This window comes from Phocoena phocoena, chromosome 8, assembly GCF_963924675.1.
Source record: "Phocoena phocoena chromosome 8, mPhoPho1.1, whole genome shotgun sequence".
Lineage (NCBI taxonomy): Eukaryota > Metazoa > Chordata > Mammalia > Artiodactyla > Phocoenidae > Phocoena > Phocoena phocoena.
Genome location: NC_089226.1, coordinates 55285001 through 55297313, shown reverse-complemented (window position 1 = coordinate 55297313; position 12313 = coordinate 55285001). Strand labels below are relative to the sequence as shown.

The following is a 12313-nucleotide window of genomic DNA, read 5'->3' as shown; positions in this document are numbered from 1 at the left end:
GTCAGGCACGATTTTGTCACCTTTGTAATCCAAAACAGCCCAGTATAGTATCTAACTCAACAGTGGATTCAATAAATATTTCTATTAATCAAAAGTTTGACAGAGTTATATACCTTGCCTTTAAGGAATTCAGTACAGACGAAATTTTAAGGTCCTTTGCAATCTTTGATATTGAACTGTCTCACAAACTAAGCCATTGTACCTGGACACAGCTTGCATTCAAACCACACTTCAGAAATCTCTGTTCTACTGAATTTGCCAAGTACTCTCCTACCCTCCTCTTGCCCTACCCCCACCCCCCACCCCCAATGCTTCTTGTCATCTCCTCTGACTGATAAAAATCTTACTCATCTTTTAAGATCAAATTTAAACTTCATCTGTTTATATAATTCATCCTGACCTACCTCTGACAAACCCACTGCTCCTCACTTCTATTTTTGAACAAAAGAAATCAAGTAAGCAAGGACAATCTTGTTAATCTAGAGTAACTCTCTGGGTGGTGTGCTTTTTATCCATTTCTTCCAGTTTCATTTTGCAGATTTGTCTTTGCTTTCCCTCCCAGCCCCAACTCAAGTCCCTCAGCTCCCCCAAAGAGAATTTCTACTGGCCCAGCTCTCAAGAGTACCTTCCCACTCCAGACTGCCAGTTCCAAAATTACACTCCCTGCAGCCACCTGATACCCTAAGCAGGCCCTTCCTTGCCTCTTAGGTCCTTCAGCCAAAAGCTTCATTGAATATTACTCCTGTTCAGGATGACAGCCCAGAATTGCACCAAGAAAGGTTTCATCAGGGCTTCCCTGGTGGCGCAGTGGTTGAGAGTCCACCTGCCGATGCAGGGGACACGGGTTCGTGCCCCGGTCTGGGAGGATCCCACGTGCCGCGGAGCAGCTGGGCCCGTGAGCCATGGCTGCTGGGCCTGCGCGTCCGGAGCCTGTGCTCCACAATGGGAGAGGCCACAGCAGTGAGAGGCCCGCACACCGCAAAAAAAAAAAAAAAGAAAGGCTTCATCAACCTTTCTGATAAGGCTTTTCTTCATTTCTCAGTTCTTCCACTGTGTTTGGAGAACTCTAGGTGGTAGATCACCACTTTCAAAAAAAATTCTAAATTATTAAAACCTAAAATCTGTTGTTGGAATACAATGTTTGAATACTCTGTACCACATTCCAGACCAGGTCATCTAGCCTGTGCTTGAAAACCTCCAGTGATAGGAAATCTACAGTCTCACAAGTCAGCCTATTCTATCTTTGGTGACCTCATTTAGAGAGCTCTCACTTATATTGCCTTTTTTTTTTTTTTTTTTTTTTTTGCGGTACGTGGGCCTCTCACTGTTGTGGCCTCTCCTGTTGTGGAGCACAGGCTCCGGACGCGCAGGCTCAGCGGCCATGGCTCACGGGCCCAGCTGCTCCGCGGCATGTGGGATCTTCCCGGACCGGGGCATGGACCCATGTCCCCTGCATCGGCAGGCGGACTCTCAACCACTGCGCCACCAGGGAAGCCCCCACTTATATTGTTTTATCTTCTCACACTGAATTGCAATTATTTGTTTACACATTTGCCTCTCCCTGCACTTCCCTTCCCTGCCAGACTTAAGACTATGAACTCCTCAAGAACAAAGTTCAGTCATCGCAATCCCCAACACCAGGCCTGGCACAGAACAGGTAATCAGTAAAGATTTGTTGAACAAATGAACAAGCAAATGAATAAATAAATGAACAACAAATGAACAAACACTACTTCTATCTATTATTTCTAAATCCTAGATGAGGGCTGCTCAGCGAAAGTCTATTGCCTCTTCAGAACTTTACGTACCTGAAATCATCTCTCAAGACTCCCCCCACCGCCCAAAATCTATTTTCTCAGTGCTAAACATTGCCAGTACTTTCAACTATACTCACAGAACACAAGTTTGTGCCTTCTTGAACCTTTCCTTTGAACTTACTTGGACTTAATATTTTTACACTACTTTCCAGTTTCTCTGCAGCCCTCCATCCAGTTCTTTCCTATGGCTTCTGCACAAGTCTTTACTCTCTTTACACTTCATAGATCCACTCAGAGGTCATTTTGTCCATCTATACCTAGCACAATAATTAGCACATTTTAAAACCTACACTATTCTAAACTTTGTTTATAGGAAAACAAGTCCAAAATTTCAATCCTGATAGGAAAAAGAATTCTTTTTTAAAAATTTTTATTGGAGTATAGTTGATTTACAATGTTGTATTAGTTTCAGGTATATAGCAAAGTGAATCAGTTATACATATATCCACTGTTTTTTTTAAGATTATTTTCCCATATAGGCCATTACAGAGTATTGAGTAGAGTTCCCCGTGCTATACAGCAGGTTCTTATTAGTTATCTGCTTTACATACAGTAGTGTGTATGTGTTAGTCCCAATCTCCCAGTTTATCTGTCCCCACCCTTATCCCCTGGTAACCATAAGTTTGTTGTCTACATCTGTGACTCTACTTCTGTTTTGTAAAGAAGATTCATTTGTACCCTTTTTTTTTAGATTCCACATATAAGCGATATTTGTCTTTCTGTGTCTGACTTACTTCACTCAGTATGACAATCTCTAGGTCCATCCATGTTGCTGCAGATGGCATTATTTTGTTCTTTTTTACGGCTGAGTAATATTCCATTGTATGTATGTACCACATCTTCTTTATCCATTCCTCTGTTGATGGACATTTAGGTTGCATCCATGTCCAGGTTATTGTAAATAGTGCTGCAACGAACATTGGGGTGCATGTATCTTTTTTTGAATTACAGTATTCTCCGGATGCCCAGGAGTAGGATTGCTGGGTCGTATGGTAGTTCTATTTTTAGTTTTTTTAAGGAACCTCCATACTGTTCTCCATAGTGGCTGCGCCAATTTACATTCCCACCAACAGTGTAGGAAGGTTCCCTTTTCTCCACACCCTTTCTGGCATTTATTGTTTCTAGATTTTTTGATGATGGCCATTCTGACCAGTGTGATGTTACCTCATTGTAGTTTTGATTTGCAAGAAATACACTCAGCTCTTGAATAACATGACCAAATATATATTAAATCTTCTAGCAATCTCTGCTGGTCAAAGATTTGGAAGGATGACAAGCCAACGCCTTCTGACAAGCTGCAGAATAAAGCTAAGCCCGAGGCCAACATTTAGAATGAAAGTTCATCAATCTTAAGTCCAGCCCAAACATGTTTATATATTTCTGTATTTGCCATTGGCTAGATTTGACGGATCTAAATGTAAATCAGAAGTAGCATAGTTTAGGTCAGAATAGGTACAGCGGGGTGAGAATTACCTCAAGCATAGTTGGAAAATCCTTTGGCAGAGAGTCAGAAGACTTGAGTTCCAGTCCCCACCTTTAAATTTCTGTGTGATCTTTGGCAATTTCTTTCTGCTTTTTGGACCTCCGTATTCCTGTTACGTGAGGGGGTCAGATTAGATGACCTCTGAGGTTGCTTCTGGCTTTGATGTTATGTGTATCTTAAAATCTTTACTAACCTTTATCTGTCCTAGATGACAAACTGATATAACAGAGAGAAAAACAGATTGACCATGTGTTACCAATGCCCCAGAGGCTCAGGGAGCCTAATAATTTATAAGCAACTAATTATACTGAAGTACTAATTATTAATCAACTGAATGACTCTATAATAAATGTAGGATCACTGTGAGGTTTCAAAAGGGCCACTGGCAGGGCGATATAGTAAAAAGATGACTGGAGTTAAAATCAGACAAGTTTAAGTCCTGGTTCTGTTATTTACTAGCTATAGTCCTAATAGAACTCTCTTCACCTATGAGCTGCAAACTGTTGTTTCCTCCTGAGCAGTCAGTCTCTAGACAGACACTAGTCAAGAGGCAACCAAGGAGGGGAGGTGATTTATGTTTCTTTTTCTATAAAAAGCATAAAGATACAGTGCTAGAGTAGAAAAAAGGGAAAGAAAACACTTTTCAAGTAGCCAGTATGTACAAGGTACTTTACATACTGAACAAAACCAGTCAGGGATTCAGAGGAGTATGTTCACCAACAATTACTTCTTTCTACTTTACCACATCTGGATTCCACAGCCACAAGTATAAATCACAGCCAAGATAATCAAAGATTTTAAGATACACATAACATCAAAGCCAGAAGCAACCTCAGAGGTCATCTAATCTGACCCCCTCACGTAACAGGAATACGGAGGTCCAAAAAGCAGAAAGAAATTGCCAAAGATCACACAGAAATTTAAAGGTGGGGACTGGAACTCAAGTCTTCTGACTCTCTGCCAAAGGATTTTCCAACTATACTTGAGGTAATTCTCACCCCGCTGTACCTATTCTGACCTAAACTATGCTACTTCTGATTTACATTTAGATCCGTCAAATCTAGCCAATGGCAAATACAGAAATACATAAACATGTTTGGGAGGGACTTAAGATTGATATTTACTAAATGTCTGCCATGAGCTAAGCAACAGAGAAGATAAATAATTTCTTGGTCCTCAAATCAGCCACGTGAAAGTTATGTACACCTTTTACTGCACTTGTAGGCTCTTCATTCAAGTACAATTCAAATAAATAATTTTTAATGAGTACTTACTCATAAGGTGCTATGCCAGAAACCAGGGATATAGAGATAAATAAATGAATACGTTCCCAACTCTAGAGGTTCTCACGGTCTAGTAAGCAAGACAGACAGGACCTAGAAAACCACAACGTCAGGCCAATTGTAAACAGTGCTGTAGAATAGTACAAGCAGTAAAATGTCAGAAGAGACAGAAAGGAAAGACTATATTAAACTGAGGTCATCAGTGAGGCTTCACAGAAGAAGTGGTGTTAAGAGTAGGGGCTTAGGAGAATGCCCTGGTGACCCAGTGGTTAGGACTCCACACTTCCACTGCAGGGGGCACGGGTTCCATCCCTGGTCGGGAAACTAAGATCCCACATGCTGCGCAGTGCAACCAAAAAAAAAGAAAGAGTAGGGGCTTAAAGAATAAATAGGTCAGACTAGTGGTCTTTGACTCTGGACTATTAGAATTCCCTAGGAGCTTTTTAAAACACCAGATGAAGTACTTAAGAGAGGAAGTATACTAATATCTGCAATTTACTCTGAAATGCATTTTTAAAAAGATACATTAGTGGATGAACATAGGGATGTGATATAATATACATGTCAATATAATATATAATGGATGTGATAAAGCAAGTTAACATGAAAATGTTAATGGTAGAAGAATCTACATGTCGATTACACAGGTATTCACTATAAAATTCTTTCAACTTTGCTGTATGTTTCAGATTTTCCTAATTAAAAAGCGGGGGCAGCAGGGGTGCGGGGGGGGGGGGGGGGTGGAATACCACTGCTTTAACTCTGATTTTAGTTGGTCTGGGATAGGCCCAGGCATTGGTATATTACCTTGACCAAGGAAAACAGACAATAAAATGAATGATTTTGACAGAGAACGATGACGGCAAATATATCCCAGACCACAGGAATAACGTGTGAGAGTACAGTGTGGTAGAACGCAACATGAAGGTGAAAAAGTAGGACACAGCAATCACAGAGGACCTTTCATTTTCTGCAATACATACAGCGCTAGTCAGAAAAATGGTCCTTTCTGAGCAGTTCTAGAACTGTACAATGAATGTCCCATGTTAAAAATAAAAGATGACGCTGTTGATTAAAAAAGGCTGAGGGATGACAATGAGCAAAGAAGTGTTCCCTGGAGGAGGGGACCAGCTGCTATCCATCTGCACTAACGACTCTGTGGTGCCTTGAGCTCACACAATGGGACTCGGAATTTAGGAGAGTTCTCTAAATTGCCTAACAAAGTTGCTAAAATCCTTTTAAGAGTATCCCCATTGAACCTCCTGGACTAACCGTCTTTACAAATAGGGTTTCAGCCATCACCTGGGGCTGATATTTCAATAACCACTAACATTAATGGAGTGTACAAGAAAACCTGGAAATCTATTTGGTTGGTATTATTTTTCTCATTCATTCATGTAAATATTTATTCATCACCTACTGTTTGCCAGACTGTGTTAGGTGCTGGGGATAAAAGAGTGAACAAATCAGAAGAAGCAAAATCTCAGAGATGCTGCCAGCCACCCAGGGTCACACAGCTAGTGGAGAGCAGAGGCAGGAACCTGAAATGAAGTCTGTGTGACTGCAGAATCACCTCTCTTTCCACTATACCATACCTCACTGTTCACTCTAGAGGCAAAGGAATGGACTAGATAACCTTTAATATTACCTCAGGCCATTATTTAAATGAAGATGCGGAAGGAAAAAAGAAATAAAACCTATCTCATGTATTAATCACATTTCTCAGTTCCAACAACTCAGAGCTGCTAAGACTGGCATGCTCAACACTCCACCTGAGACTGGGGAGTACTGCATGCCCTTGACACCTGGTTATGAGAATCTGATCTTTAATTAATTTGTGCCAGGAGGTTTTCTTGGCAGAAGCCTGGAATGCTACAGTCTTGAATTTGCTGAAGGATGTCCTTCTGACAAGTCAAAGACATTCCCGCTATGCAGCCTCCAGCCACTCGCAGTGGTTTAGCAACAAGAAAGCAACTGCTGAGGTAGCAGGGAGGAAAACTGGAAGCTCTTTCTGAGCTGTTAGGAAAGCTACTTTAATTTTTGACCCTCAGTTTCCTCTTTTTAAAAATACAAATAGGATTGTCTATTTTACAGAGCTATCATGAGAATTGAAAAGCATATATAAAAGCTCCTAGCATGCTGCCTGACACAAAATAGATGTTCAAAAAACACCTGTTCTCATCCCCCACTCATCTATCCAGTTTCACCTCTTCTATCTCTAAACTTGTCATTCCAACCCAATCTGCTTTCAGGCTACTGCCTTTGCCCACACTGTTCTCTCTGCCTAAAATGTCCCAACTTGTCTGCCAAGAAAACTCCTACTCATTCTTCAGGACCCCGCTTGATTCACTTCCTCTACAAAACCTTCACACAGCCCTCCTATTTCTACCTTGCCCCAAATTTAATAGCATTTTACACATAATTCTATGCAGCAGGTTCCATATTTCATGATATCAACCTCACCAGACCATGAACACGTCAAGGGACAAAACTAAGTCTGATTAATGTCTGTGTCCCCGAGTCCCACCCAGCACAGACCTGGCACAACTAGGTAATTAGTAACGGTTCACTGACTAAAATGCAGCCTGGTTTAGAGAAGAAAAACACAGGAGTTGGAAGGATCTTGAAAAATCAGCTAGTTTCAAATCTTTATTTCATAGTTCTAACATGAAACCCATAAGGGTATGCAACTTAGCTAAGATCACTCAATGAAACAGAATACCTGGAAAACTTCCTACAATTGGAGAGGTATGAGAGGCAGCAAAGTGAAATGGAAAAGGCAGAGAGATTTGGAGTCAGAGACTTAAATTAACTTATGTTGACCCTATACCTTCACCCTCTCCTCCCCCTACCAATAATACTACACATCTTCCTCACCCCTATCACCCCTGCAGATAGTCACTAGAGTCACTCACAGAAACCAGCACCAAATGTCTTATAATCCTCCTCCTACCATCTTGGGAAATTCCTGACTTGTATCCCCCATTGAGCTATTCCCAATAGTTAAGGGAAAAATTCAAATTTAAGCTTCAAACCTCCAGCCCTCCCCACGGATGGCCTGAAATGAGAAAATAATCACTAAAACCTGAGGCTCATACAATCTGAGAGCTGAAGGAACCAATAAGGTGATCTAGTTTAACCTCCCAAGAAACACTGGAATCTATTCTGCTGTCTCCTAGATAGATGATCTTCCAGTCAATCTTCCTGAACATATCCTATGATTTCCCACACTGCCACACGCTGCCTCAAAGGAACATATTCTCTTGGAAGTATTAGGAACAAAAGAATGAAAATAGACTGCCCTCTCTCCTTTAAAAGAGAATCACAACTAATTTAATCAAGCTTCCAGTGTCCATTTACTTCAGACAGCCTTGACCACCCAAACTCTCATACCCAACCTTTCCTGTATGTCCTCTAATCTGACCAAATTCCTCAACCCTTTCCTGACTCTGGATCCCTCCCACTATTTCCTCTGGAACTTCCCATTTGTCATGGGCTCATTCCCCTTGCCTCTTTGCCTTAAAAGAAATTTGGTTATCTCCTGAGAAAGAGACTTCTCTAGCACCTCTCTCAACTGAAGGCTGTTTTCTCTCTTACATCCAACCTATCAGTGTGGTCCTTAATTTTCAGTGCCATTTCCAAACCGCTCCTTTTTCTTCCTCTTGTAAAACTTCTGTTCCTTTGAGTAGCCTCCACTGGCTGCTATCACACTCCCTTGCTGCCTAATACCTACTTCCTGGACACTCCACTCAAAGGTCCCTAGATCAGTGTTCTTCTGTACCCTTCCAGTTAACATTCTAGGTGATTCAACAGCCACAATGATGACCCTTCCAATACTCTGGCTATTTCATTTGCTGACCTATAGTCCAAGTTAACCAACACTCCCATGATCACACCCTGGACCTTATCCTCAAAATGTTCACTGACTCCAATATCTAGAGAGAATCATATATACTCCAAACACAACTTCCTATCCATGTAGCTCACTTGTTCAAGAACTTCCACTACAATTCCCAGACTTTATTTTGAGCTCCAATCCACTATCGGTTAGTCCCCACTACAATCACTTTCTTTTTTCCCTAAACATAGTCCAACAAAATCACTTAAACATCAAAAACCATCAACCTGGGCTTCCCTGGTGGCGCAGTGGTTGAGAGTCTGCCTGCCAATGCAGGGGACACGGGTTCGTGCCCCGGTCCAGGAAGATTCCACATGCCGCGGAGCAGCTGGGCCCGTGAGCTTTGGCCGCTGAGCCTGCACATCTGGAGCCTGTGCTCCGCAACGGGAGAGGCCACAACAGTGAGAGGCCCCGCAAAAAAAAAAAAAAAAAAAAAAATCAACCCTCTAAAATTCAACAACAAAAAAAACAAACAACCCAATTCAAATATGGGCTAAGGATTTGGATAGACATTTCTCCAAAGAAGATACATGAATGGCCAACAAGCACAAAAAAAAGATTCTCAACATCACTAATATTTAGGGAAATGCAAGCCAAAACTACGAGACACCACCTTATATCCTTAGGATGGTTACTATCAAAAAACCCCAGAAAACAACAAGTGTTGGTGAGGATGTGGAGAAACTGGAACCCTTATGAATTACTGGTAGAAATATAAGATGGTACAGCCACTATGGAAAACAGTAGAGCAAACAGTTCCTCAAAAAATTAAAAATATTACAGAATTACCATATGATCCAGCAGTTCTACTTCTGGGGTATATACCCCAAAATATTGAAAGCAGGGTCTGTAAGAGCTATCTGTACACCCATGCTCATAACAGTATGAACAAACTATTGGCTCATTGGCTAAGGGAGGGGTGAATGAGAGGCCCAGCTGATGCTCATTTGAGGCAAAGTAAATCTGATAAAAAACAAAAACAAGAACAATCAACCCCCTTGCCTTCTCTCCCTTTCCAAAATTCAATTGACAAAATCCCAGCTTTGGGATGGCTGAGCTCAACTCTCTCCAAACTGTCTCTATATTGAAAGAGCTGAGTATCCTAGAGAACATTACCTGGTTGACTGTTTTAGCTTGAAAATTATGAGGCTCTCCCTACTTATGATTACCTTGCCTCAAATGAGCATCAACTGGGCTTCTCATTCACCCCTTCCCTTAGCCAATGAGCCAACTTTCAATGAGAAAACAGAAATCTTTGCAGAAGAACTCTATCTTCCCACTCCTAAATCTGTATGCTTCCCTGCACTGTACCACCCAGTTACAATGAAGGAGGTGACCCTTCTCCCATCAAAAGCCATCCTCTCATTCTCTCTTCTCCCTCTACTCCTTTGCTTGTACTCCCTCCTCTCACCTGGAATGATCTCCTCCTTCAGCAGCTACATTAATCAATCTCTCTCTCTCTCTCTCTCACACACACACACACACACACACATATTCAGTCATTCCACAAACATTTATTTAGCATCTACAGTGTACCAATACTAATCTAGCTGAACAGGACAAAGTCCCTGTGTTCATGAACTTTATGGATTAGTAAGAGAAGCAAAGAAATAAGCAAATAAATATACAATGTCAAGTCCATAATAAAAATTAAAGAGTAGTTCGTGTGAATATGAAGGGACAGGGATGGGGATGGTACATAAGATAGTGATCAGGAAAAATCTGCTATGGAGGGGAAAGGATTAGAAAGGCGAAGCATGAGAGGAAAGGGATTAGAAAGGGGAGCAGTAAGAATGGAGAAAGCGGGGATGGGAGAAAAGGTGGGTAGAGCGCAGGACAGGAAAAATGTTCAGGAGTAGGAAGCAGAAAGAAAAGTGGGGAGAAGATGATAAGGAGGTAGAGTCACAGAACAACTGGGGGGAGGAAGGCAGTCCAAAATAATCAAGGTAGGTTAGTATCAGGCCTGACATGTGTTTCTTAGTTTCAGATGATCAAAAAGGAAAGAATTATAGTGATTAAGACATTACACAGCCTCAAGGTCTGTCATTAGCTTGACGGAGTATGGAGGAAGCTCCAGAGAAGACAGCCAAGTTTAAAGCAGCTTTATGCCCAAGTATCGAACAATTGGCCAGTTTGGAGAAAAACCATTAATATACCTTGATCTGCTTCTTCCCAACCCCATCTCCCTACACCCAATATACCTACACTCAACACTAAAATAATCAGCATTCTCAACCTCTGCCTCGTCTGTGAAGCCACTGGGTCCTGAGCAGCCCAGTAAGATGCCATTCAAAAGACTGGCTGGAAGACAGGGTACCAAGGTCTTTTTCCCAAGTTTGCCTCCAAGGTCTGTTTCCCAAGTTTGCCTATCTCCTACAGTGTTGAGGGGGACATTTCTGCAGTCCATTCTAGGGCTTTTACCAACTCACCTGTCCAAAAGGCAGTTTGACAGCCTGAAAATGCCAGAGTCACAAACAAAATGTCAAGCCCTTCATTGCACAGGTAAGGAAACTGAGGCCCCACAGAGGCTGCCTGAACAGGACCAGCCCCCCCACCCCACCCCACCCCAGGTCTCACAGCTCTCAGTTTACTCCACCTCTTAACAAGTCACTTATAATGCAATGCACCCCCCCCCCCAGCACCCAAGAGAAAAGCCCCCATGGTCCCAGCAGGCCAGCTGCTAATCCAAGGCTGAGGGAAGCATCACCCTAGCCGCCAAGCAGAAGGGTGCTTACAAAGGGGCAAGGCTCCTGAGGCAGAGCAAGTTCCTCCAAAACCAGCTTCCCCTTCACACTCTTCCCTAGCCAGAGCTCTGATTCCAGGGATGGCCTAGGCCTGGGTGGGCTCATCTGGGGGTTCCACCCTAAACCCCTTCTCTCACTTAGGGTCTCTTAAAGGAAGAGACCCTAAATCTACCGGACTCGCGTCACCACTCCCCGGAAACCAGCAGAGACGTCCCCACCCCCCCCCCACCCCCCGCCCCAGCACCGCGCAGCTGAGCGCGCCCCAGGGTGGGCCAGCATTACCTGGCGGCGGGATATGGCCCCGGCATCTCTGCTTACGGTTTTTGTAGCAGAGCCGCACCTCCCTCACGCCTGGCCGGCCGCGCAACACCCTGGGCTCCACCCAGGTGGCTCTACTTAGCTGGGGCCAGGCTCCCAGCAGCTCGGCCGCCCCAGCTTTGGCTCCAGGGCGCAACACGCTCCCGCCCTCGCAGGGCGCAGCGAAAGCTGTGCTCCAGGGTTGGCGAAGCAGAAGGGGCGGGGAAATAAGGGAGGGAAGGAGGCGGGAGAAAACCGCGCTTCTCCTTTCTGCAAAGAGGCTCTGAGGGAAGGCGGGGAGACTACTACCTTGCCACCCTCTCAGCTATTCTCCCCAACCTAGTCTTCAGCAGGAGGTAATTTCTCAGTGAATCCAGGCTTTCCAGGGACTGTCAGAGCTTCCTGGGTGGGCCCCAGAGTCAACGAAGAGAACCAGAGCTCCCCTGTGCCTTAGTTTCTCCAGCTGGGTCTGGACTCCAGGACAACTCAAATCAGACCTAGCATTCTATCAGATTAGGCTTCAAGGAAAGAAATGAGCCTACCCACCGCCTCGAACAAAGGGGTCAGGTGCTAATTCTAATGCCCTAGGGAAAACACTGGGTGGACGCTTATAGCTGCTTCTAAGCAAAGAAAGCTCAGCAGCAGCTACTATTTATTAAGTGCTGTTGTGTACCAGGTACTTTACAAAATCTTATGTCTGTCTGACCACAACCTTATGAAGTAGACACACTACCAATTCACATGTGTCAAAACTGAGTTCCAGGAATTATATGGTTTTGTACAATAAGTAT

At 43.3% G+C, this 12313-nt stretch overlaps 1 protein-coding gene across 1 annotated transcript in view; it reads right to left on the bottom strand.

The window, feature by feature from the left end:
- The window catches only part of PAK1 (p21 (RAC1) activated kinase 1), an 82063-nt gene extending 70433 nt beyond the window's left edge, over positions 1 to 11630 (bottom strand). The window contains exon 1 of the mRNA XM_065882864.1: positions 11508 to 11630. The gene's annotated coding sequence lies outside the window, so the exon portion shown is untranslated. The remainder of the gene's footprint in view (positions 1 to 11507) is intronic.
- Between the last annotated feature and the right edge of the window lie 683 nt (positions 11631 to 12313).